Here is a 25,757-nt window from a genome sequence, read left to right on the forward strand (position 1 = left end):
AGCAAAGCTGACACACTTTTCGTGAAAATCAAAACCCCATCCAGGAAAGGTTCTTGCATCCTAGTTTCTGCAACTGTCTATCGGTGAGGGGATTGAAGCGAGCAGGGCTCCTGGCCCCTCCCCGACAAAGGCCTGACAAAGGCCTATTCGCCTTGCCCTGACGGGCCAAGGTCCCAGCAGGCCACCGAGCACAGCACCTCAGCCTATTAGAGTGAGGTTTCAGGATCTCTCTCATCCTGTAAACCAACATACTGAAGAAGGTGAAACGTGTGGCTGCGCTCCTCACATGCTGAAGCAGCAGCAGCCCTTTCCCTGAAGCAAAGTTCCTTCATTCCTCCCTCCCATAACCCTTAGCAGGGGATTTATGGTAATTGAGTTGAGTTTCCAAACTGGCCCTTCCTTCCTTCCTTCCCATATCTGCCAGCTCGAGAAGGCTTGTTTTGTTGCACCTGGGAAGTAAAGTATCTATTTGCGAGAGAGAGAGAATGAGAGAGAGAGACAGAGAGAGAGAGACAGAGAGAGAAGGGGAAGGGATGTTGGCAGTTAGGGTGTGAGCTAGAGAAATGAGGCCTGTCTGCAAAAGGCCATGGGATGGGAGTGCGTGGTTGCAGGTTGTTTGGCTTTGTAAGGCCTACTGCCCGCTTCACTCGAAAATGGGTCTAGGGTTGTCGGTTTGTAGGCTGTAAAAGCCCAGAAAAGCTTTTGTTCTCCAACCAGCAGAGTGGCGCAGCGGAAGAGTGCTGGGCCCATAACCCAGAGGTCGATGGATCGAAACCATCCTCTGCTAACTTTTTTCAAATTATGTTTTTGTGTCATGGCATTAGGGCACAAAGAGCTGTAAGTGCCTGGATGCAATGTCATTCCTTGAACTTGCTGCCTCGTTCCACTCTTGCGCTAAATAGGAGAGGGTCCCAGCCCAGCCAACAAAATGTACTGTTCAATCAAACCAAACTTAAAACCAAGCTCCTTTTTTAAGGGGTCCCGGGGAAATGTTGGGCTGACCGGCAAGACCTCATGATGCGAACTGCTTCTGCGTCAAACGCAAGCTTTTTTCATTCCCAGCCAATGACTTATTCTTATTTCTAAGGGCCGCTCCATCAGATAGCCCAGACAGGCAGGCGTTGGTGGTATAGTGGTGAGCATAGCTGCCTTCCAAGCAGTTGACCCCGGTTCGATTCCCGGCCAAGGCAGATCAAATCTTTAAATGTTCAAAATGCATTTTTTGGAAATCAGACTCATGCTGAAAGCAAAGCTGACACACTTTTCGTGAAAATCAAAACCCCATCCAGGAAAGGTTCTTGCATCCTAGTTTCTGCAACTGTCTATCGGTGAGGGGATTGAAGCGAGCAGGGCTCCTGGCCCCTCCCCGACAAAGGCCTACCAAAGGCCTATTCGCCTTGCCCTGACGGGCCAAGGTCCCAGCAGGCCACCGAGCACAGCACCTCAGCCTATTAGAGTGAGGTTTCAGGATCTCTCTCATCCTGTAAACCAACATACTGAAGAAGGTGAAACGTGTGGCTGCGCTCCTCACATGCTGAAGCAGCAGCAGCCCTTTCCCTGAAGCAAAGTTCCTTCATTCCTCCCTCCCATAACCCTTAGCAGGGGATTTATGGTAATTGAGTTGAGTTTCCAAACTGGCCCTTCCTTCCTTCCTTCCCATATCTGCCAGCTCGAGAAGGCTTGTTTTGTTGCACCTGGGAAGTAAAGTATCTATTTGCGAGAGAGAGAGAATGAGAGAGAGAGACAGAGAGAGAGAGACAGAGAGAGAAGGGGAAGGGGTGTTGGCAGTTAGGGTGTGAGCTAGAGAAATGAGGCCTGTCTGCAAAAGGCCATGGGATGGGAGTGCGTGGTTGCAGGTTGTTTGGCTTTGTAAGGCCTACTGCCCGCTTCACTAGAAAATGGGTCTAGGGTTGTCGGTTTGTAGGCTGTAAAAGCCCAGAAAAGCTTTTGTTCTCCAACCAGCAGAGTGGCGCAGCAGAAGCGTGCTGGGCCCATAACCCAGAGGTCGATGGATCGAAACCATCCTCTGCTAACTTTTTTCAAATTATGTTTTTGTGTCATGGCATTAGGGCACAAAGAGCTGTAAGTGCCTGGATGCAATGTCATTCCTTGAACTTGCTGCCTCGTTCCACTCTTGCGCTAAATAGGAGAGGGTCCCAGCCCAGCCAACAAAATGTACTGTTCAATCAAACCAAACTTAAAACCAAGCTCCTTTTTTAAGGGGTCCCGGGGAAATGTTGGGCTGACCGGCAAGACCTCATGATGCGAACTGCTTCTGCGTCAAACGCGCAAGCTTTTTTCATTCCCAGCCAATGACTTATTCTTATTTCTAAGGGCCGCTCCATCAGATAGCCCAGACAGGCAGGCGTTGGTGGTATAGTGGTGAGCATAGCTGCCTTCCAAGCAGTTGACCCGGGTTTGATTCCCGGCCAACGCAGATCAAATCTTTAAATTGTTCAAAATGCATTTTTTGGAAATCAGACTCATGCTGAAAGCAAAGCTGACACACTTTTCGTGAAAATCAAAACCCCATCCAGGAAAGGTTCTTGCATCCTAGTTTCTGCAACTGTCTATCGGTGAGGGGATTGAAGCGAGCAGGGCTCCTGGCCCCTCCCCGACAAAGGCCTGACAAAGGCCTATTCGCCTTGCCCTGACGGGCCAAGGTCCCAGCAGGCCACCGAGCACAGCACCTCAGCCTATTAGAGTGAGGTTTCAGGATCTCTCTCATCCTGTAAACCAACATACTGAAGAAGGTGAAACGTGTGGCTGCGCTCCTCACATGCTGAAGCAGCAGCAGCCCTTTCCCTGAAGCAAAGTTCCTTCATTCCTCCCTCCCATAACCCTTAGCAGGGGATTTATGGTAATTGAGTTGAGTTTCCAAATTGGCCCTTCCTTCCTTCCTTCCCATATCTGCCAGCTCGAGAAGGCTTGTTTTGTTGCACCTGGGAAGTAAAGTATCTATTTGCGAGAGAGAGAGAATGAGAGAGAGAGACAGAGAGAGAGAGACAGAGAGAGAAGGGGAAGGGGTGTTGGCAGTTAGGGTGTGAGCTAGAGAAATGAGGCCTGTCTGCAAAAGGCCATGGGATGGGAGTGCGTGGTTGCAGGTTGTTTGGCTTTGTAAGGCCTACTGCCCGCTTCACTCGAAACTGGGTCTAGGGTTGTCGGTTTGTAGGCTGTAAAAGCCCAGAAAAGCTCTTGTTCTCCAACCAGCAGAGTGGCGCAGCGGAAGCGTGCTGGGCCCATAACCCAGAGGTCGATGGATCGAAACCATCCTCTGCTAACTTTTTTCAAATTATGTTTTTGTGTCATGGCATTAGGGCACAAAGAGCTGTAAGTGCCTGGATGCAATGTCATTCCTTGAACTTGCTGCCTCGTTCCACTCTTGCGCTAAATAGGAGAGGGTCCCAGCCCAGCCAACAAAATGTACTGTTCAATCAAACCAAACTTAAAACCAAGCTCCTTTTTTAAGGGGTCCCGGGGAAATGTTGGGCTGACCGGCAAGACCTCATGATGCGAACTGCTTCTGCGTCAAACGCAAGCTTTTTTCATTCCCAGCCAATGACTTATTCTTATTTCTAAGGGCCGCTCCATCAGATAGCCCAGACAGGCAGGCGTTGGTGGTATAGTGGTGAGCATAGCTGCCTTCCAAGCAGTTGACCCGGGTTCGATTCCCGGCCAACGCAGATCAAATCTTTAAATTGTTCAAAATGCATTTTTTGGAAATCAGACTCATGCTGAAAGCAAAGCTGACACACTTTTCGTGAAAATCAAAACCCCATCCAGGAAAGGTTCTTGTATCCTAGTTTCTGCAACTGTCTATCGGTGAGGGGATTGAAGCGAGCAGGGCTCCTGGCCCCTCCCCGACAAAGCCCTGACGAAGGCCTGACAAAGGCCTATTCGCCTTGCCCTGACGGGCCTTGGTCCCAGCAGGCCACCGAGCACAGCACCTCAGCCTATTAGAGTGAGGTTTCAGGATCTCTCTCATCCTGTAAACCAACATACTGAAGAAGGTGAAACGTGTGGCTGCGCTCCTCACATGCTGAAGCAGCAGCAGCCCTTTCCCTGAAGCAAAGTTCCTTCATTCCTCCCTCCCATAACCCTTAGCAGGGGATTTATGGTAATTGAGTTGAGTTTCCAAACTGGCCCTTCCTTCCTTCCTTCCCATATCTGCCAGCTCGAGAAGGCTTGTTTTGTTGCACCTGGGAAGTAAAGTATCTATTTGCGAGAGAGAGAGAATGAGAGAGAGAGACAGAGAGAGAGAGACAGAGAGAGAAGGGGAAGGGGTGTTGGCAGTTAGGGTGTGAGCTAGAGAAATGAGGCCTGTCTGCAAAAGGCCATGGGATGGGAGTGCGTGGTTGCAGGTTGTTTGGCTTTGTAAGGCCTACTGCCCGCTTCACTCGAAACTGGGTCTAGGGTTGTCGGTTTGTAGGCTGTAAAAGCCCATAAAAGCTCTTGTTCTCCAACCAGCAGAGTGGCGCAGCGGAAGCGTGCTGGGCCCATAACCCAGAGGTCGATGGATCGAAACCATCCTCTGCTAACTTTTTTCAAATTATGTTTTTGTGTCATGGCATTAGGGCACAAAGAGCTGTAAGTGCCTGGATGCAATGTCATTCCTTGAACTTGCTGCCTCGTTCCACTCTTGCGCTAAATAGGAGAGGGTCCCAGCCCAGCCAACAAAATGTACTGTTCAATCAAACCAAACTTAAAACCAAGCTCCTTTTTTAAGGGGTCCCGGGGAAATGTTGGGCTGACCGGCAAGACCTCATGATGCGAACTGCTTCTGCGTCAAACGCAAGCTTTTTTCATTCCCAGCCAATGACTTATTCTTATTTCTAAGGGCCGCTCCATCAGATAGCCCAGACAGGCAGGCGTTGGTGGTATAGTGGTGAGCATAGCAGCCTTCCAAGCAGTTGACCCGGGTTCGATTCCCGGCCAACGCAGATCAAATCTTTAAATTGTTCAAAATGCATTTTTTGGGAATCAGACTCATGCTGAAAGCAAAGCTGACACACTTTTCGTGAAAATCAAAACCCCATCCAGGAAAGGTTCTTGCATCCTAGTTTCTGCAACTGTCTATCGGTGAGGGGATTGAAGCGAGCAGGGCTCCTGGCCCCTCCCCGACAAAGCCCTGACGAAGGCCTGACAAAGGCCTATTCGCCTTGCCCTGACGGGCCTTGGTCCCAGCAGGCCACCGAGCACAGCACCTCAGCCTATTAGAGTGAGGTTTCAGGATCTCTCTCATCCTGTAAACCAACATACTGAAGAAGGTGAAACATGTGGCTGCGCTCCTCACATGCTGAAGCAGCAGCAGCCCTTTCCCTGAAGCAAAGTTCCTTCATTCCTCCCTCCCATAACCCTTAGCAGGGGATTTATGGTAATTGAGTTGAGTTTCCAAACTGGCCCTTCCTTCCTTCCTTCCCATATCTGCCAGCTCGAGAAGGCTTGTTTTGTTGCACCTGGGAAGTAAAGTATCTATTTGCGAGAGAGAGAGAATGAGAGAGAGAGACAGAGAGAGAGAGACAGAGAGAGAAGGGGAAGGGGTGTTGGCAGTTAGGGTGTGAGCTAGAGAAATGAGGCCTGTCTGCAAAAGGCCATGGGATGGGAGTGCGTGGTTGCAGGTTGTTTGGCTTTGTAAGGCCTACTGCCCGCTTCACTCGAAACTGGGTCTAGGGTTGTCGGTTTGTAGGCTGTAAAAGCCCAGAAAAGCTCTTGTTCTCCAACCAGCAGAGTGGCGCAGCGGAAGAGTGCTGGGCCCATAACCCAGAGGTCGATGGATCGAAACCATCCTCTGCTAACTTTTTTCAAATTATGTTTTTGTGTCATGGCATTAGGGCACAAAGAGCTGTAAGTGCCTGGATGCAATGTCATTCCTTGAACTTGCTGCCTCGTTCCACTCTTGCGCTAAATAGGAGAGGGTCCCAGCCCAGCCAACAAAATGTACTGTTCAATCAAACCAAACTTAAAACCAAGCTCCTTTTTTAAGGGGTCCCGGGGAAATGTTGGGCTGACCGGCAAGACCTCATGATGCGAACTGCTTCTGCGTCAAACGCAAGCTTTTTTCATTCCCAGCCAATGACTTATTCTTATTTCTAAGGGCCGCTCCATCAGATAGCCCAGACAGGCAGGCGTTGGTGGTATAGTGGTGAGCATAGCTGCCTTCCAAGCAGTTGACCCGGGTTCGATTCCCGGCCAACGCAGATCAAATCTTTAAATTGTTCAAAATGCATTTTTTGGGAATCAGACTCATGCTGAAAGCAAAGCTGACACACTTTTCGTGAAAATCAAAACCCCATCCAGGAAAGGTTCTTGCATCCTAGTTTCTGCAACTGTCTATCGGTGAGGGGATTGAAGCGAGCAGGGCTCCTGGCCCCTCCCCGACAAAGCCCTGACGAAGGCCTGACAAAGGCCTATTCGCCTTGCCCTGACGGGCCTTGGTCCCAGCAGGCCACCGAGCACAGCACCTCAGCCTATTAGAGTAAGGTTTCAGGATCTCTCTCATCCTGTAAACCAACATACTGAAGAAGGTGAAACGTGTGGCTGCGCTCCTCACATGCTGAAGCAGCAGCAGCCCTTTCCCTGAAGCAAAGTTCCTTCATTCCTCCCTCCCATAACCCTTAGCAGGGGATTTATGGTAATTGAGTTGAGTTTCCAAACTGGCCCTTCCTTCCTTCCTTCCCATATCTGCCAGCTCGAGAAGGCTTGTTTTGTTGCACCTGGGAAGTAAAGTATCTATTTGCGAGAGAGAGAGAATGAGAGAGAGAGACAGAGAGAGAGAGACAGAGAGAGAAGGGGAAGGGGTGTTGGCAGTTAGGGTGTGAGCTAGAGAAATGAGGCCTGTCTGCAAAAGGCCATGGGATGGGAGTGCGTGGTTGCAGGTTGTTTGGCTTTGTAAGGCCTACTGCCCGCTTCACTCGAAACTGGGTCTAGGGTTGTCGGTTTGTAGGCTGTAAAAGCCCAGAAAAGCTCTTGTTCTCCAACCAGCAGAGTGGCGCAGCGGAAGCGTGCTGGGCCCATAACCCAGAGGTCGATGGATCGAAACCATCCTCTGCTAACTTTTTTCAAATTATGTTTTTGTGTCATGGCATTAGGGCACAAAGAGCTGTAAGTGCCTGGATGCAATGTCATTCCTTGAACTTGCTGCCTCGTTCCACTCTTGCGCTAAATAGGAGAGGGTCCCAGCCCAGCCAACAAAATGTACTGTTCAATCAAACCAAACTTAAAACCAAGCTCCTTTTTTAAGGGGTCCCGGGGAAATGTTGGGCTGACCGGCAAGACCTCATGATGCGAACTGCTTCTGCGTCAAACGCAAGCTTTTTTCATTCCCAGCCAATGACTTATTCTTATTTCTAAGGGCCGCTCCATCAGATAGCCCAGACAGGCAGGCGTTGGTGGTATAGTGGTGAGCATAGCTGCCTTCCAAGCAGTTGACCCGGGTTCGATTCCCGGCCAACGCAGATCAAATCTTTAAATTGTTCAAAATGCATTTTTTGGAAATCAGACTCATGCTGAAAGCAAAGCTGACACACTTTTCGTGAAAATCAAAACCCCATCCAGGAAAGGTTCTTGCATCCTAGTTTCTGCAACTGTCTATCGGTGAGGGGATTGAAGCGAGCAGGGCTCCTGGCCCCTCCCCGACAAAGCCCTGACGAAGGCCTGACAAAGGCCTATTCGCCTTGCCCTGACGGGCCTTGGTCCCAGCAGGCCACCGAGCACAGCACCTCAGCCTATTAGAGTGAGGTTTCAGGATCTCTCTCATCCTGTAAACCAACATACTGAAGAAGGTGAAACGTGTGGCTGCGCTCCTCACATGCTGAAGCAGCAGCAGCCCTTTCCCTGAAGCAAAGTTCCTTCATTCCTCCCTCCCATAACCCTTAGCAGGGGATTTATGGTAATTGAGTTGAGTTTCCAAACTGGCCCTTCCTTCCTTCCTTCCCATATCTGCCAGCTCGAGAAGGCTTGTTTTGTTGCACCTGGGAAGTAAAGTATCTATTTGCGAGAGAGAGAGAATGAGAGAGAGAGACAGAGAGAGAGAGACAGAGAGAGAAGGGGAAGGGGTGTTGGCAGTTAGGGTGTGAGCTAGAGAAATGAGGCCTGTCTGCAAAAGGCCATGGGATGGGAGTGCGTGGTTGCAGGTTGTTTGGCTTTGTAAGGCCTACTGCCCGCTTCACTCGAAACTGGGTCTAGGGTTGTCGGTTTGTAGGCTGTAAAAGCCCATAAAAGCTCTTGTTCTCCAACCAGCAGAGTGGCGCAGCGGAAGCGTGCTGGGCCCATAACCCAGGGGTCGATGGATCGAAACCATCCTCTGCTAACTTTTTTCAAATTATGTTTTTGTGTCATGGCATTAGGGCACAAAGAGCTGTAAGTGCCTGGATGCAATGTCATTCCTTGAACTTGCTGCCTCGTTCCACTCTTGCGCTAAATAGGAGAGGGTCCCAGCCCAGCCAACAAAATGTACTGTTCAATCAAACCAAACTTAAAACCAAGCTCCTTTTTTAAGGGGTCCCGGGGAAATGTTGGGCTGACCGGCAAGACCTCATGATGCGAACTGCTTCTGCGTCAAACGCAAGCTTTTTTCATTCCCAGCCAATGACTTATTCTTATTTCTAAGGGCCGCTCCATCAGATAGCCCAGACAGGCAGGCGTTGGTGGTATAGTGGTGAGCATAGCTGCCTTCCAAGCAGTTGACCCGGGTTCGATTCCTGGCCAACGCAGATCAAATCTTTAAATTGTTCAAAATGCATTTTTTGGAAATCAGACTCATGCTGAAAGCAAAGCTGACACACTTTTCGTGAAAATCAAAACCCCATCCAGGAAAGGTTCTTGCATCCTAGTTTCTGCAACTGTCTATCGGTGAGGGGATTGAAGCGAGCAGGGCTCCTGGCCCCTCCCCGACAAAGCCCTGACGAAGGCCTGACAAAGGCCTATTCGCCTTGCCCTGACGGGCCTTGGTCCCAGCAGGCCACCGAGCACAGCACCTCAGCCTATTAGAGTGAGGTTTCAGGATCTCTCTCATCCTGTAAACCAACATACTGAAGAAGGTGAAACGTGTGGCTGCGCTCCTCACATGCTGAAGCAGCAGCAGCCCTTTCCCTGAAGCAAAGTTCCTTCATTCCTCCCTCCCATAACCCTTAGCAGGGGATTTATGGTAATTGAGTTGAGTTTCCAAACTGGCCCTTCCTTCCTTCCTTCCCATATCTGCCAGCTCGAGAAGGCTTGTTTTGTTGCACCTGGGAAGTAAAGTATCTATTTGCGAGAGAGAGAGAATGAGAGAGAGAGACAGAGAGAGAGAGACAGAGAGAGAAGGGGAAGGGGTGTTGGCAGTTAGGGTGTGAGCTAGAGAAATGAGGCCTGTCTGCAAAAGGCCATGGGATGGGAGTGCGTGGTTGCAGGTTGTTTGGCTTTGTAAGGCCTACTGCCCGCTTCACTCGAAACTGGGTCTAGGGTTGTCGGTTTGTAGGCTGTAAAAGCCCATAAAAGCTCTTGTTCTCCAACCAGCAGAGTGGCGCAGCGGAAGCGTGCTGGGCCCATAACCCAGAGGTCGATGGATCGAAACCATCCTCTGCTAACTTTTTTCAAATTATGTTTTTGTGTCATGGCATTAGGGCACAAAGAGCTGTAAGTGCCTGGATGCAATGTCATTCCTTGAACTTGCTGCCTCGTTCCACTCTTGCGCTAAATAGGAGAGGGTCCCAGCCCAGCCAACAAAATGTACTGTTCAATCAAACCAAACTTAAAACCAAGCTCCTTTTTTAAGGGGTCCCGGGGAAATGTTGGGCTGACCGGCAAGACCTCATGATGCGAACTGCTTCTGCGTCAAACGCGCAAGCTTTTTTCATTCCCAGCCAATGACTTATTCTTATTTCTAAGGGCCGCTCCATCAGATAGCCCAGACAGGCAGGCGTTGGTGGTATAGTGGTGAGCATAGCTGCCTTCCAAGCAGTTGACCCGGGTTTGATTCCCGGCCAACGCAGATCAAATCTTTAAATTGTTCAAAATGCATTTTTTGGAAATCAGACTCATGCTGAAAGCAAAGCTGACACACTTTTCGTGAAAATCAAAACCCCATCCAGGAAAGGTTCTTGCATCCTAGTTTCTGCAACTGTCTATCGGTGAGGGGATTGAAGCGAGCAGGGCTCCTGGCCCCTCCCCGACAAAGGCCTGACAAAGGCCTATTCGCCTTGCCCTGACGGGCCAAGGTCCCAGCAGGCCACCGAGCACAGCACCTCAGCCTATTAGAGTGAGGTTTCAGGATCTCTCTCATCCTGTAAACCAACATACTGAAGAAGGTGAAACGTGTGGCTGCGCTCCTCACATGCTGAAGCAGCAGCAGCCCTTTCCCTGAAGCAAAGTTCCTTCATTCCTCCCTCCCATAACCCTTAGCAGGGGATTTATGGTAATTGAGTTGAGTTTCCAAATTGGCCCTTCCTTCCTTCCTTCCCATATCTGCCAGCTCGAGAAGGCTTGTTTTGTTGCACCTGGGAAGTAAAGTATCTATTTGCGAGAGAGAGAGAATGAGAGAGAGAGACAGAGAGAGAGAGACAGAGAGAGAAGGGGAAGGGGTGTTGGCAGTTAGGGTGTGAGCTAGAGAAATGAGGCCTGTCTGCAAAAGGCCATGGGATGGGAGTGCGTGGTTGCAGGTTGTTTGGCTTTGTAAGGCCTACTGCCCGCTTCACTCGAAACTGGGTCTAGGGTTGTCGGTTTGTAGGCTGTAAAAGCCCAGAAAAGCTCTTGTTCTCCAACCAGCAGAGTGGCGCAGCGGAAGCGTGCTGGGCCCATAACCCAGAGGTCGATGGATCGAAACCATCCTCTGTTAACTTTTTTCAAATTATGTTTTTGTGTCATGGCATTAGGGCACAAAGAGCTGTAAGTGCCTGGATGCAATGTCATTCCTTGAACTTGCTGCCTCGTTCCACTCTTGCGCTAAATAGGAGAGGGTCCCAGCCCAGCCAACAAAATGTACTGTTCAATCAAACCAAACTTAAAACCAAGCTCCTTTTTTAAGGGGTCCCGGGGAAATGTTGGGCTGACCGGCAAGACCTCATGATGCGAACTGCTTCTGCGTCAAACGCAAGCTTTTTTCATTCCCAGCCAATGACTTATTCTTATTTCTAAGGGCCGCTCCATCAGATAGCCCAGACAGGCAGGCGTTGGTGGTATAGTGGTGAGCATAGCTGCCTTCCAAGCAGTTGACCCGGGTTCGATTCCCGGCCAACGCAGATCAAATCTTTAAATTGTTCAAAATGCATTTTTTGGAAATCAGACTCATGCTGAAAGCAAAGCTGACACACTTTTCGTGAAAATCAAAACCCCATCCAGGAAAGGTTCTTGTATCCTAGTTTCTGCAACTGTCTATCGGTGAGGGGATTGAAGCGAGCAGGGCTCCTGGCCCCTCCCCGACAAAGCCCTGACGAAGGCCTGACAAAGGCCTATTCGCCTTGCCCTGACGGGCCTTGGTCCCAGCAGGCCACCGAGCACAGCACCTCAGCCTATTAGAGTGAGGTTTCAGGATCTCTCTCATCCTGTAAACCAACATACTGAAGAAGGTGAAACGTGTGGCTGCGCTCCTCACATGCTGAAGCAGCAGCAGCCCTTTCCCTGAAGCAAAGTTCCTTCATTCCTCCCTCCCATAACCCTTAGCAGGGGATTTATGGTAATTGAGTTGAGTTTCCAAACTGGCCCTTCCTTCCTTCCTTCCCATATCTGCCAGCTCGAGAAGGCTTGTTTTGTTGCACCTGGGAAGTAAAGTATCTATTTGCGAGAGAGAGAGAATGAGAGAGAGAGACAGAGAGAGAGAGACAGAGAGAGAAGGGGAAGGGGTGTTGGCAGTTAGGGTGTGAGCTAGAGAAATGAGGCCTGTCTGCAAAAGGCCATGGGATGGGAGTGCGTGGTTGCAGGTTGTTTGGCTTTGTAAGGCCTACTGCCCGCTTCACTCGAAACTGGGTCTAGGGTTGTCGGTTTGTAGGCTGTAAAAGCCCATAAAAGCTCTTGTTCTCCAACCAGCAGAGTGGCGCAGCGGAAGCGTGCTGGGCCCATAACCCAGAGGTCGATGGATCGAAACCATCCTCTGCTAACTTTTTTCAAATTATGTTTTTGTGTCATGGCATTAGGGCACAAAGAGCTGTAAGTGCCTGGATGCAATGTCATTCCTTGAACTTGCTGCCTCGTTCCACTCTTGCGCTAAATAGGAGAGGGTCCCAGCCCAGCCAACAAAATGTACTGTTCAATCAAACCAAACTTAAAACCAAGCTCCTTTTTTAAGGGGTCCCGGGGAAATGTTGGGCTGACCGGCAAGACCTCATGATGCGAACTGCTTCTGCGTCAAACGCAAGCTTTTTTCATTCCCAGCCAATGACTTATTCTTATTTCTAAGGGCCGCTCCATCAGATAGCCCAGACAGGCAGGCGTTGGTGGTATAGTGGTGAGCATAGCAGCCTTCCAAGCAGTTGACCCGGGTTCGATTCCCGGCCAACGCAGATCAAATCTTTAAATTGTTCAAAATGCATTTTTTGGGAATCAGACTCATGCTGAAAGCAAAGCTGACACACTTTTCGTGAAAATCAAAACCCCATCCAGGAAAGGTTCTTGCATCCTAGTTTCTGCAACTGTCTATCGGTGAGGGGATTGAAGCGAGCAGGGCTCCTGGCCCCTCCCCGACAAAGCCCTGACGAAGGCCTGACAAAGGCCTATTCGCCTTGCCCTGACGGGCCTTGGTCCCAGCAGGCCACCGAGCACAGCACCTCAGCCTATTAGAGTGAGGTTTCAGGATCTCTCTCATCCTGTAAACCAACATACTGAAGAAGGTGAAACGTGTGGCTGCGCTCCTCACATGCTGAAGCAGCAGCAGCCCTTTCCCTGAAGCAAAGTTCCTTCATTCCTCCCTCCCATAACCCTTAGCAGGGGATTTATGGTAATTGAGTTGAGTTTCCAAACTGGCCCTTCCTTCCTTCCTTCCCATATCTGCCAGCTCGAGAAGGCTTGTTTTGTTGCACCTGGGAAGTAAAGTATCTATTTGCGAGAGAGAGAGAATGAGAGAGAGAGACAGAGAGAGAGAGACAGAGAGAGAAGGGGAAGGGGTGTTGGCAGTTAGGGTGTGAGCTAGAGAAATGAGGCCTGTCTGCAAAAGGCCATGGGATGGGAGTGCGTGGTTGCAGGTTGTTTGGCTTTGTAAGGCCTACTGCCCGCTTCACTCGAAACTGGGTCTAGGGTTGTCGGTTTGTAGGCTGTAAAAGCCCAGAAAAGCTCTTGTTCTCCAACCAGCAGAGTGGCGCAGCGGAAGCGTGCTGGGCCCATAACCCAGAGGTCGATGGATCGAAACCATCCTCTGCTAACTTTTTTCAAATTATGTTTTTGTGTCATGGCATTAGGGCACAAAGAGCTGTAAGTGCCTGGATGCAATGTCATTCCTTGAACTTGCTGCCTCGTTCCACTCTTGCGCTAAATAGGAGAGGGTCCCAGCCCAGCCAACAAAATGTACTGTTCAATCAAACCAAACTTAAAACCAAGCTCCTTTTTTAAGGGGTCCCGGGGAAATGTTGGGCTGACCGGCAAGACCTCATGATGCGAACTGCTTCTGCGTCAAACGCAAGCTTTTTTCATTCCCAGCCAATGACTTATTCTTATTTCTAAGGGCCGCTCCATCAGATAGCCCAGACAGGCAGGCGTTGGTGGTATAGTGGTGAGCATAGCTGCCTTCCAAGCAGTTGACCCGGGTTCGATTCCCGGCCAACGCAGATCAAATCTTTAAATTGTTCAAAATGCATTTTTTGGGAATCAGACTCATGCTGAAAGCAAAGCTGACACACTTTTCGTGAAAATCAAAACCCCATCCAGGAAAGGTTCTTGCATCCTAGTTTCTGCAACTGTCTATCGGTGAGGGGATTGAAGCGAGCAGGGCTCCTGGCCCCTCCCCGACAAAGCCCTGACGAAGGCCTGACAAAGGCCTATTCGCCTTGCCCTGACGGGCCTTGGTCCCAGCAGGCCACCGAGCACAGCACCTCAGCCTATTAGAGTGAGGTTTCAGGATCTCTCTCATCCTGTAAACCAACATACTGAAGAAGGTGAAACGTGTGGCTGCGCTCCTCACATGCTGAAGCAGCAGCAGCCCTTTCCCTGAAGCAAAGTTCCTTCATTCCTCCCTCCCATAACCCTTAGCAGGGGATTTATGGTAATTGAGTTGAGTTTCCAAACTGGCCCTTCCTTCCTTCCTTCCCATATCTGCCAGCTCGAGAAGGCTTGTTTTGTTGCACCTGGGAAGTAAAGTATCTATTTGCGAGAGAGAGAGAATGAGAGAGAGAGACAGAGAGAGAGAGACAGAGAGAGAAGGGGAAGGGGTGTTGGCAGTTAGGGTGTGAGCTAGAGAAATGAGGCCTGTCTGCAAAAGGCCATGGGATGGGAGTGCGTGGTTGCAGGTTGTTTGGCTTTGTAAGGCCTACTGCCCGCTTCACTCGAAAATGGGTCTAGGGTTGTCGGTTTGTAGGCTGTAAAAGCCCAGAAAAGCTTTTGTTCTCCAACCAGCAGAGTGGCGCAGCGGAAGAGTGCTGGGCCCATAACCCAGAGGTCGATGGATCGAAACCATCCTCTGCTAACTTTTTTCAAATTATGTTTTTGTGTCATGGCATTAGGGCACAAAGAGCTGTAAGTGCCTGGATGCAATGTCATTCCTTGAACTTGCTGCCTCGTTCCACTCTTGCGCTAAATAGGAGAGGGTCCCAGCCCAGCCAACAAAATGTACTGTTCAATCAAACCAAACTTAAAACCAAGCTCCTTTTTTAAGGGGTCCCGGGGAAATGTTGGGCTGACCGGCAAGACCTCATGATGCGAACTGCTTCTGCGTCAAACGCAAGCTTTTTTCATTCCCAGCCAATGACTTATTCTTATTTCTAAGGGCCGCTCCATCAGATAGCCCAGACAGGCAGGCGTTGGTGGTATAGTGGTGAGCATAGCTGCCTTCCAAGCAGTTGACCCCGGTTCGATTCCCGGCCAAGGCAGATCAAATCTTTAAATGTTCAAAATGCATTTTTTGGAAATCAGACTCATGCTGAAAGCAAAGCTGACACACTTTTCGTGAAAATCAAAACCCCATCCAGGAAAGGTTCTTGCATCCTAGTTTCTGCAACTGTCTATCGGTGAGGGGATTGAAGCGAGCAGGGCTCCTGGCCCCTCCCCGACAAAGGCCTACCAAAGGCCTATTCGCCTTGCCCTGACGGGCCAAGGTCCCAGCAGGCCACCGAGCACAGCACCTCAGCCTATTAGAGTGAGGTTTCAGGATCTCTCTCATCCTGTAAACCAACATACTGAAGAAGGTGAAACGTGTGGCTGCGCTCCTCACATGCTGAAGCAGCAGCAGCCCTTTCCCTGAAGCAAAGTTCCTTCATTCCTCCCTCCCATAACCCTTAGCAGGGGATTTATGGTAATTGAGTTGAGTTTCCAAACTGGCCCTTCCTTCCTTCCTTCCCATATCTGCCAGCTCGAGAAGGCTTGTTTTGTTGCACCTGGGAAGTAAAGTATCTATTTGCGAGAGAGAGAGAATGAGAGAGAGAGACAGAGAGAGAGAGACAGAGAGAGAAGGGGAAGGGGTGTTGGCAGTTAGGGTGTGAGCTAGAGAAATGAGGCCTGTCTGCAAAAGGCCATGGGATGGGAGTGCGTGGTTGCAGGTTGTTTGGCTTTGTAAGGCCTACTGCCCGCTTCACTAGAAAATGGGTCTAGGGTTGTCGGTTTGTAGGCTGTAAAAGCCCAGAAAAGCTTTTGTTCTCCAACCAGCAGAGTGGCGCAGCAGAAGCGTGCTGGGCCCATAACCCAGAGGTCGATGGATCGAAACCATCCTCTGCTAACTTTTTTCAAATTATGTTTTTGTGTCATGGCATTAGGGCACAAAGAGCTGTAAGTGCCTGGATGCAATGTCATTCCTTGAACTTGCTGCCTCGTTCCACTCTTGCGCTAAATAGGAGAGGGTCCCAGCCCAGCCAACAAAATGTACTGTTCAATCAAACCAAACTTAAAACCAAGCTCCTTTTTTAAGGGGTCCCGGGGAAATGTTGGGCTGACCGGCAAGACCTCATGATGCGAACTGCTTCTGCGTCAAACGCGCAAGCTTTTTTCATTCCCAGCCAATGACTTATTCTTATTTCTAAGGGCCGCTCCATCAGATAGCCCAGACAGGCAGGCGTTGGTGGTATAGTGGTGAGCATAGCTGCCTTCCAAGCAGTTGACCCGGGTTTGATTCCCGGCCAACGCAGATCAAATCTTTAAATTGTTCAAAATGCATTTTTTGGAAATCAGACTCATGCTGAAAGCAAAGCTGACACACTTTTCGTGAAAATCAAAACCCCATCCAGGAAAGGTTCTTGCATCCTAGTTTCTGCAACTGTCTATCGGTGAGGGGATTGAAGCGAGCAGGGCTCCTGGCCCCTCCCCGACAAAGGCCTGACAAAGGCCTATTCGCCTTGCCCTGACGGGCCAAGGTCCCAGCAGGCCACCGAGCACAGCACCTCAGCCTATTAGAGTGAGGTTTCAGGATCTCTCTCATCCTGTAAACCAACATACTGAAGAAGGTGAAACGTGTGGCTGCGCTCCTCACATGCTGAAGCAGCAGCAGCCCTTTCCCTGAAGCAAAGTTCCTTCATTCCTCCCTCCCATAACCCTTAGCAGGGGATTTATGGTAATTGAGTTGAGTTTCCAAATTGGCCCTTCCTTCCTTCCTTCCCATATCTGCCAGCTCGAGAAGGCTTGTTTTGTTGCACCTGGGAAGTAAAGTATCTATTTGCGAGAGAGAGAGAATGAGAGAGAGAGACAGAGAGAGAGAGACAGAGAGAGAAGGGGAAGGGGTGTTGGCAGTTAGGGTGTGAGCTAGAGAAATGAGGCCTGTCTGCAAAAGGCCATGGGATGGGAGTGCGTGGTTGCAGGTTGTTTGGCTTTGTAAGGCCTACTGCCCGCTTCACTCGAAACTGGGTCTAGGGTTGTCGGTTTGTAGGCTGTAAAAGCCCAGAAAAGCTCTTGTTCTCCAACCAGCAGAGTGGCGCAGCGGAAGCGTGCTGGGCCCATAACCCAGAGGTCGATGGATCGAAACCATCCTCTGCTAACTTTTTTCAAATTATGTTTTTGTGTCATGGCATTAGGGCACAAAGAGCTGTAAGTGCCTGGATGCAATGTCATTCCTTGAACTTGCTGCCTCGTTCCACTCTTGCGCTAAATAGGAGAGGGTCCCAGCCCAGCCAACAAAATGTACTGTTCAATCAAACCAAACTTAAAACCAAGCTCCTTTTTTAAGGGGTCCCGGGGAAATGTTGGGCTGACCGGCAAGACCTCATGATGCGAACTGCTTCTGCGTCAAACGCAAGCTTTTTTCATTCCCAGCCAATGACTTATTCTTATTTCTAAGGGCCGCTCCATCAGATAGCCCAGACAGGCAGGCGTTGGTGGTATAGTGGTGAGCATAGCTGCCTTCCAAGCAGTTGACCCGGGTTCGATTCCCGGCCAACGCAGATCAAATCTTTAAATTGTTCAAAATGCATTTTTTGGAAATCAGACTCATGCTGAAAGCAAAGCTGACACACTTTTCGTGAAAATCAAAACCCCATCCAGGAAAGGTTCTTGTATCCTAGTTTCTGCAACTGTCTATCGGTGAGGGGATTGAAGCGAGCAGGGCTCCTGGCCCCTCCCCGACAAAGCCCTGACGAAGGCCTGACAAAGGCCTATTCGCCTTGCCCTGACGGGCCTTGGTCCCAGCAGGCCACCGAGCACAGCACCTCAGCCTATTAGAGTGAGGTTTCAGGATCTCTCTCATCCTGTAAACCAACATACTGAAGAAGGTGAAACGTGTGGCTGCGCTCCTCACATGCTGAAGCAGCAGCAGCCCTTTCCCTGAAGCAAAGTTCCTTCATTCCTCCCTCCCATAACCCTTAGCAGGGGATTTATGGTAATTGAGTTGAGTTTCCAAACTGGCCCTTCCTTCCTTCCTTCCCATATCTGCCAGCTCGAGAAGGCTTGTTTTGTTGCACCTGGGAAGTAAAGTATCTATTTGCGAGAGAGAGAGAATGAGAGAGAGAGACAGAGAGAGAGAGACAGAGAGAGAAGGGGAAGGGGTGTTGGCAGTTAGGGTGTGAGCTAGAGAAATGAGGCCTGTCTGCAAAAGGCCATGGGATGGGAGTGCGTGGTTGCAGGTTGTTTGGCTTTGTAAGGCCTACTGCCCGCTTCACTCGAAACTGGGTCTAGGGTTGTCGGTTTGTAGGCTGTAAAAGCCCATAAAAGCTCTTGTTCTCCAACCAGCAGAGTGGCGCAGCGGAAGCGTGCTGGGCCCATAACCCAGAGGTCGATGGATCGAAACCATCCTCTGCTAACTTTTTTCAAATTATGTTTTTGTGTCATGGCATTAGGGCACAAAGAGCTGTAAGTGCCTGGATGCAATGTCATTCCTTGAACTTGCTGCCTCGTTCCACTCTTGCGCTAAATAGGAGAGGGTCCCAGCCCAGCCAACAAAATGTACTGTTCAATCAAACCAAACTTAAAACCAAGCTCCTTTTTTAAGGGGTCCCGGGGAAATGTTGGGCTGACCGGCAAGACCTCATGATGCGAACTGCTTCTGCGTCAAACGCAAGCTTTTTTCATTCCCAGCCAATGACTTATTCTTATTTCTAAGGGCCGCTCCATCAGATAGCCCAGACAGGCAGGCGTTGGTGGTATAGTGGTGAGCATAGCAGCCTTCCAAGCAGTTGACCCGGGTTCGATTCCCGGCCAACGCAGATCAAATCTTTAAATTGTTCAAAATGCATTTTTTGGGAATCAGACTCATGCTGAAAGCAAAGCTGACACACTTTTCGTGAAAATCAAAACCCCATCCAGGAAAGGTTCTTGCATCCTAGTTTCTGCAACTGTCTATCGGTGAGGGGATTGAAGCGAGCAGGGCTCCTGGCCCCTCCCCGACAAAGCCCTGACGAAGGCCTGACAAAGGCCTATTCGCCTTGCCCTGACGGGCCTTGGTCCCAGCAGGCCACCGAGCACAGCACCTCAGCCTATTAGAGTGAGGTTTCAGGATCTCTCTCATCCTGTAAACCAACATACTGAAGAAGGTGAAACATGTGGCTGCGCTCCTCACATGCTGAAGCAGCAGCAGCCCTTTCCCTGAAGCAAAGTTCCTTCATTCCTCCCTCCCATAACCCTTAGCAGGGGATTTATGGTAATTGAGTTGAGTTTCCAAACTGGCCCTTCCTTCCTTCCTTCCCATATCTGCCAGCTCGAGAAGGCTTGTTTTGTTGCACCTGGGAAGTAAAGTATCTATTTGCGAGAGAGAGAGAATGAGAGAGAGAGACAGAGAGAGAGAGACAGAGAGAGAAGGGGAAGGGGTGTTGGCAGTTAGGGTGTGAGCTAGAGAAATGAGGCCTGTCTGCAAAAGGCCATGGGATGGGAGTGCGTGGTTGCAGGTTGTTTGGCTTTGTAAGGCCTACTGCCCGCTTCACTCGAAACTGGGTCTAGGGTTGTCGGTTTGTAGGCTGTAAAAGCCCAGAAAAGCTCTTGTTCTCCAACCAGCAGAGTGGCGCAGCGGAAGAGTGCTGGGCCCATAACCCAGAGGTCGATGGATCGAAACCATCCTCTGCTAACTTTTTTCAAATTATGTTTTTGTGTCATGGCATTAGGGCACAAAGAGCTGTAAGTGCCTGGATGCAATGTCATTCCTTGAACTTGCTGCCTCGTTCCACTCTTGCGCTAAATAGGAGAGGGTCCCAGCCCAGCCAACAAAATGCACTGTTCAATCAAACCAAACTTAAAACCAAGCTCCTTTTTTAAGGGGTCCCGGGGAAATGTTGGGCTGACCGGCAAGACCTCATGATGCGAACTGCTTCTGCGTCAAACGCAAGCTTTTTTCATTCCCAGCCAATGACTTATTCTTATTTCTAAGGGCCGCTCCATCAGATAGCCCAGACAGGCAGGCGTTGGTGGTATAGTGGTGAGCATAGCTGCCTTCCAAGCAGTTGACCCGGGTTCGATTCCCGGCCAACGCAGATCAAATCTTTAAATTGTTCAAAATGCATTTTTTGGAAATCAGACTCATGCTGAAAGCAAAGCTGACACACTTTTCGTGAAAATCAAAACCCCATCCAGGAAAGGTTCTTGCATCCTAGTTTCTGCAACTGTCTATCGGTGAGGGGATTGAAGCGAGCAGGGCTCCTGGCCCCTCCCCGACAAAGCCCTGACGAAGGCCTGACAAAGGCCTATTCGCCTTGCCCTGACGGGCCTTGGTCCCAGCAGGCCACCGAGCACAGCACCTCAGCCTATTAGAGTGAGGTTTCAGGATCTCTCTCATCCTGTAAACCAACATACTGAAGAAGGTGAAACGTGTGGCTGCGCTCCTCACATGCTGAAGCAGCAGCAGCCCTTTCCCTGAAGCAAAGTTCCTTCATTCCTCCCTCCCATAACCCTTAGCAGGGGATTTATGGTAATTGAGTTGAGTTTCCAAACTGGCCCTTCCTTCCTTCCTTCCCATATCTGCCAGCTCGAGAAGGCTTGTTTTGTTGCACCTGGGAAGTAAAGTATCTATTTGCGAGAGAGAGAGAATGAGAGAGAGAGACAGAGAGAGAGAGACAGAGAGAGAAGGGGAAGGGGTGTTGGCAGTTAGGGTGTGAGCTAGAGAAATGAGGCCTGTCTGCAAAAGGCCATGGGATGGGAGTGCGTGGTTGCAGGTTGTTTGGCTTTGTAAGGCCTACTGCCCGCTTCACTCGAAACTGGGTCTAGGGTTGTCGGTTTGTAGGCTGTAAAAGCCCAGAAAAGCTCTTGTTCTCCAACCAGCAGAGTGGCGCAGCGGAAGCGTGCTGGGCCCATAACCCAGAGGTAGATGGATCGAAACCATCCTCTGCTAACTTTTTTCAAATTATGTTTTTGTGTCATGGCATTAGGGCACAAAGAGCTGTAAGTGCCTGGATGCAATGTCATTCCTTGAACTTGCTGCCTTGTTCCACTCTTGCGCTAAATAGGAGAGGGTCCCAGCCCAGCCAACAAAATGTACTGTTCAATCAAACCAAACTTAAAACCAAGCTCCTTTTTTAAGGGGTCCCGGGGAAATGTTGGGCTGACCGGCAAGACCTCATGATGCGAACTGCTTCTGCGTCAAACGCAAGCTTTTTTCATTCCCAGCCAATGACTTATTCTTATTTCTAAGGGCCGCTCCATCAGATAGCCCAGACAGGCAGGCGTTGGTGGTATAGTGGTGAGCATAGCTGCCTTCCAAGCAGTTGACCCCGGTTCGATTCCCGGCCAACGCAGATCAAATCTTTAAATGTTCAAAATGCATTTTTTGGAAATCAGACTCATGCTGAAAGCAAAGCTGACACACTTTTCGTGAAAATCAAAACCCCATCCAGGAAAGGTTCTTGCATCCTAGTTTCTGCAACTGTCTATCGGTGAGGGGATTGAAGCGAGCAGGGCTCCTGGCCCCTCCCCGACAAAGGCCTGACAAAGGCCTATTCGCCTTGCCCTGACGGGCCAAGGTCCCAGCAGGCCACCGAGCACAGCACCTCAGCCTATTAGAGTGAGGTTTCAGGATCTCTCTCATCCTGTAAACCAACATACTGAAGAAGGTGAAACGTGTGGCTGCGCTCCTCACATGCTGAAGCAGCAGCAGCCCTTTCCCTGAAGCAAAGTTCCTTCATTCCTCCCTCCCATAACCCTTAGCAGGGGATTTATGGTAATTGAGTTGAGTTTCCAAACTGGCCCTTCCTTCCTTCCTTCCCATATCTGCCAGCTCGAGAAGGCTTGTTTTGTTGCACCTGGGAAGTAAAGTATCTATTTGCGAGAGAGAGAGAATGAGAGAGAGAGACAGAGAGAGAGAGACAGAGAGAGAAGGGGAAGGGATGTTGGCAGTTAGGGTGTGAGCTAGAGAAATGAGGCCTGTCTGCAAAAGGCCATGGGATGGGAGTGCGTGGTTGCAGGTTGTTTGGCTTTGTAAGGCCTACTGCCCGCTTCACTCGAAAATGGGTCTAGGGTTGTCGGTTTGTAGGCTGTAAAAGCCCAGAAAAGCTTTTGTTCTCCAACCAGCAGAGTGGCGCAGCGGAAGAGTGCTGGGCCCATAACCCAGAGGTCGATGGATCGAAACCATCCTCTGCTAACTTTTTTCAAATTATGTTTTTGTGTCATGGCATTAGGGCACAAAGAGCTGTAAGTGCCTGGATGCAATGTCATTCCTTGAACTTGCTGCCTCGTTCCACTCTTGCGCTAAATAGGAGAGGGTCCCAGCCCAGCCAACAAAATGTACTGTTCAATCAAACCAAACTTAAAACCAAGCTCCTTTTTTAAGGGGTCCCGGGGAAATGTTGGGCTGACCGGCAAGACCTCATGATGCGAACTGCTTCTGCGTCAAACGCAAGCTTTTTTCATTCCCAGCCAATGACTTATTCTTATTTCTAAGGGCCGCTCCATCAGATAGCCCAGACAGGCAGGCGTTGGTGGTATAGTGGTGAGCATAGCTGCCTTCCAAGCAGTTGACCCCGGTTCGATTCCCGGCCAAGGCAGATCAAATCTTTAAATGTTCAAAATGCATTTTTTGGAAATCAGACTCATGCTGAAAGCAAAGCTGACACACTTTTCGTGAAAATCAAAACCCCATCCAGGAAAGGTTCTTGCATCCTAGTTTCTGCAACTGTCTATCGGTGAGGGGATTGAAGCGAGCAGGGCTCCTGGCCCCTCCCCGACAAAGGCCTACCAAAGGCCTATTCGCCTTGCCCTGACGGGCCAAGGTCCCAGCAGGCCACCGAGCACAGCACCTCAGCCTATTAGAGTGAGGTTTCAGGATCTCTCTCATCCTGTAAACCAACATACTGAAGAAGGTGAAACGTGTGGCTGCGCTCCTCACATGCTGAAGCAGCAGCAGCCCTTTCCCTGAAGCAAAGTTCCTTCATTCCTCCCTCCCATAACCCTTAGCAGGGGATTTATGGTAATTGAGTTGAGTTTCCAAACTGGCCCTTCCTTCCTTCCTTCCCATATCTGCCAGCTCGAGAAGGCTTGTTTTGTTGCACCTGGGAAGTAAAGTATCTATTTGCGAGAGAGAGAGAATGAGAGAGAGAGACAGAGAGAGAGAGACAGAGAGAGAAGGGGAAGGGGTGTTGGCAGTTAGGGTGTGAGCTAGAGAAATGAGGCCTGTCTGCAAAAGGCCATGGGATGGGAGTGCGTGGTTGCAGGTTGTTTGGCTTTGTAAGGCCTACTGCCCGCTTCACTAGAAAATGGGTCTAGGGTTGTCGGTTTGTAGGCTGTAAAAGCCCAGAAAAGCTTTTGTTCTCCAACCAGCAGAGTGGCGCAGCAGAAGCGTGCTGGGCCCATAACCCAGAGGTCGATGGATCGAAACCATCCTCTGCTAACTTTTTTCAAATTATGTTTTTGTGTCATGGCATTAGGGCACAAAGAGCTGTAAGTGCCTGGATGCAATGTCATTCCTTGAACTTGCTGCCTCGTTCCACTCTTGCGCTAAATAGGAGAGGGTCCCAGCCCAGCCAACAAAATGTACTGTTCAATCAAACCAAACTTAAAACCAAGCTCCTTTTTTAAGGGGTCCCGGGGAAATGTTGGGCTGACCGGCAAGACCTCATGATGCGAACTGCTTCTGCGTCAAACGCGCAAGCTTTTTTCATTCCCAGCCAATGACTTATTCTTATTTCTAAGGGCCGCTCCATCAGATAGCCCAGACAGGCAGGCGTTGGTGGTATAGTGGTGAGCATAGCTGCCTTCCAAGCAGTTGACCCGGGTTTGATTCCCGGCCAACGCAGATCAAATCTTTAAATTGTTCAAAATGCATTTTTTGGAAATCAGACTCATGCTGAAAGCAAAGCTGACACACTTTTCGTGAAAATCAAAACCCCATCCAGGAAAGGTTCTTGCATCCTAGTTTCTGCAACTGTCTATCGGTGAGGGGATTGAAGCGAGCAGGGCTCCTGGCCCCTCCCCGACAAAGGCCTGACAAAGGCCTATTCGCCTTGCCCTGACGGGCCAAGGTCCCAGCAGGCCACCGAGCACAGCACCTCAGCCTATTAGAGTGAGGTTTCAGGATCTCTCTCATCCTGTAAACCAACATACTGAAGAAGGTGAAACGTGTGGCTGCGCTCCTCACATGCTGAAGCAGCAGCAGCCCTTTCCCTGAAGCAAAGTTCCTTCATTCCTCCCTCCCATAACCCTTAGCAGGGGATTTATGGTAATTGAGTTGAGTTTCCAAATTGGCCCTTCCTTCCTTCCTTCCCATATCTGCCAGCTCGAGAAGGCTTGTTTTGTTGCACCTGGGAAGTAAAGTATCTATTTGCGAGAGAGAGAGAATGAGAGAGAGAGACAGAGAGAGAGAGACAGAGAGAGAAGGGGAAGGGGTGTTGGCAGTTAGGGTGTGAGCTAGAGAAATGAGGCCTGTCTGCAAAAGGCCATGGGATGGGAGTGCGTGGTTGCAGGTTGTTTGGCTTTGTAAGGCCTACTGCCCGCTTCACTCGAAACTGGGTCTAGGGTTGTCGGTTTGTAGGCTGTAAAAGCCCAGAAAAGCTCTTGTTCTCCAACCAGCAGAGTGGCGCAGCGGAAGCGTGCTGGGCCCATAACCCAGAGGTCGATGGATCGAAACCATCCTCTGCTAACTTTTTTCAAATTATGTTTTTGTGTCATGGCATTAGGGCACAAAGAGCTGTAAGTGCCTGGATGCAATGTCATTCCTTGAACTTGCTGCCTCGTTCCACTCTTGCGCTAAATAGGAGAGGGTCCCAGCCCAGCCAACAAAATGTACTGTTCAATCAAACCAAACTTAAAACCAAGCTCCTTTTTTAAGGGGTCCCGGGGAAATGTTGGGCTGACCGGCAAGACCTCATGATGCGAACTGCTTCTGCGTCAAACGCAAGCTTTTTTCATTCCCAGCCAATGACTTATTCTTATTTCTAAGGGCCGCTCCATCAGATAGCCCAGACAGGCAGGCGTTGGTGGTATAGTGGTGAGCATAGCTGCCTTCCAAGCAGTTGACCCGGGTTCGATTCCCGGCCAACGCAGATCAAATCTTTAAATTGTTCAAAATGCATTTTTTGGAAATCAGACTCATGCTGAAAGCAAAGCTGACACACTTTTCGTGAAAATCAAAACCCCATCCAGGAAAGGTTCTTGTATCCTAGTTTCTGCAACTGTCTATCGGTGAGGGGATTGAAGCGAGCAGGGCTCCTGGCCCCTCCCCGACAAAGCCCTGACGAAGGCCTGACAAAGGCCTATTCGCCTTGCCCTGACGGGCCTTGGTCCCAGCAGGCCACCGAGCACAGCACCTCAGCCTATTAGAGTGAGGTTTCAGGATCTCTCTCATCCTGTAAACCAACATACTGAAGAAGGTGAAACGTGTGGCTGCGCTCCTCACATGCTGAAGCAGCAGCAGCCCTTTCCCTGAAGCAAAGTTCCTTCATTCCTCCCTCCCATAACCCTTAGCAGGGGATTTATGGTAATTGAGTTGAGTTTCCAAACTGGCCCTTCCTTCCTTCCTTCCCATATCTGCCAGCTCGAGAAGGCTTGTTTTGTTGCACCTGGGAAGTAAAGTATCTATTTGCGAGAGAGAGAGAATGAGAGAGAGAGACAGAGAGAGAGAGACAGAGAGAGAAGGGGAAGGGGTGTTGGCAGTTAGGGTGTGAGCTAGAGAAATGAGGCCTGTCTGCAAAAGGCCATGGGATGGGAGTGCGTGGTTGCAGGTTGTTTGGCTTTGTAAGGCCTACTGCCCGCTTCACTCGAAACTGGGTCTAGGGTTGTCGGTTTGTAGGCTGTAAAAGCCCATAAAAGCT

General features: G+C 50.0%; 8 non-coding genes across 8 annotated transcripts; all 8 read left to right on the forward strand.

The window, feature by feature from the left end:
- The first annotated feature begins 3,611 nt into the window (after nt 1–3,611).
- TRNAG-UCC (transfer RNA glycine (anticodon UCC)) lies at nt 3,612–3,683 on the forward strand. Its single transcript has one exon. It is a non-coding gene; the product is annotated as a tRNA-Gly (tRNA).
- Nucleotides 3,684–6,125: 2,442 nt separating this feature from the next.
- On the forward strand, nt 6,126–6,197 carry TRNAG-UCC (transfer RNA glycine (anticodon UCC)). Its single transcript has one exon. It is a non-coding gene; the product is annotated as a tRNA-Gly (tRNA).
- A 1,185-nt stretch (nt 6,198–7,382) lies between these two features.
- On the forward strand, nt 7,383–7,454 carry TRNAG-UCC (transfer RNA glycine (anticodon UCC)). The gene has a single exon. It is a non-coding gene; the product is annotated as a tRNA-Gly (tRNA).
- Nucleotides 7,455–11,144: 3,690 nt separating this feature from the next.
- TRNAG-UCC (transfer RNA glycine (anticodon UCC)) lies at nt 11,145–11,216 on the forward strand. Its single transcript has one exon. It is a non-coding gene; the product is annotated as a tRNA-Gly (tRNA).
- A 2,442-nt stretch (nt 11,217–13,658) lies between these two features.
- TRNAG-UCC (transfer RNA glycine (anticodon UCC)) lies at nt 13,659–13,730 on the forward strand. Its single transcript has one exon. It is a non-coding gene; the product is annotated as a tRNA-Gly (tRNA).
- A 3,678-nt stretch (nt 13,731–17,408) lies between these two features.
- Nucleotides 17,409–17,480, forward strand: TRNAG-UCC (transfer RNA glycine (anticodon UCC)). Its single transcript has one exon. It is a non-coding gene; the product is annotated as a tRNA-Gly (tRNA).
- A 2,442-nt stretch (nt 17,481–19,922) lies between these two features.
- TRNAG-UCC (transfer RNA glycine (anticodon UCC)) lies at nt 19,923–19,994 on the forward strand. Its single transcript has one exon. It is a non-coding gene; the product is annotated as a tRNA-Gly (tRNA).
- A 4,923-nt stretch (nt 19,995–24,917) lies between these two features.
- Nucleotides 24,918–24,989, forward strand: TRNAG-UCC (transfer RNA glycine (anticodon UCC)). The gene has a single exon. It is a non-coding gene; the product is annotated as a tRNA-Gly (tRNA).
- Nucleotides 24,990–25,757: the final 768 nt, after the last annotated feature.

This window comes from Ambystoma mexicanum, chromosome 6q (assembly GCF_040938575.1).
Source record: "Ambystoma mexicanum isolate Mex_15411 chromosome 6q, UKY_AmexF1_1, whole genome shotgun sequence".
NCBI lineage: Eukaryota > Metazoa > Chordata > Amphibia > Caudata > Ambystomatidae > Ambystoma > Ambystoma mexicanum.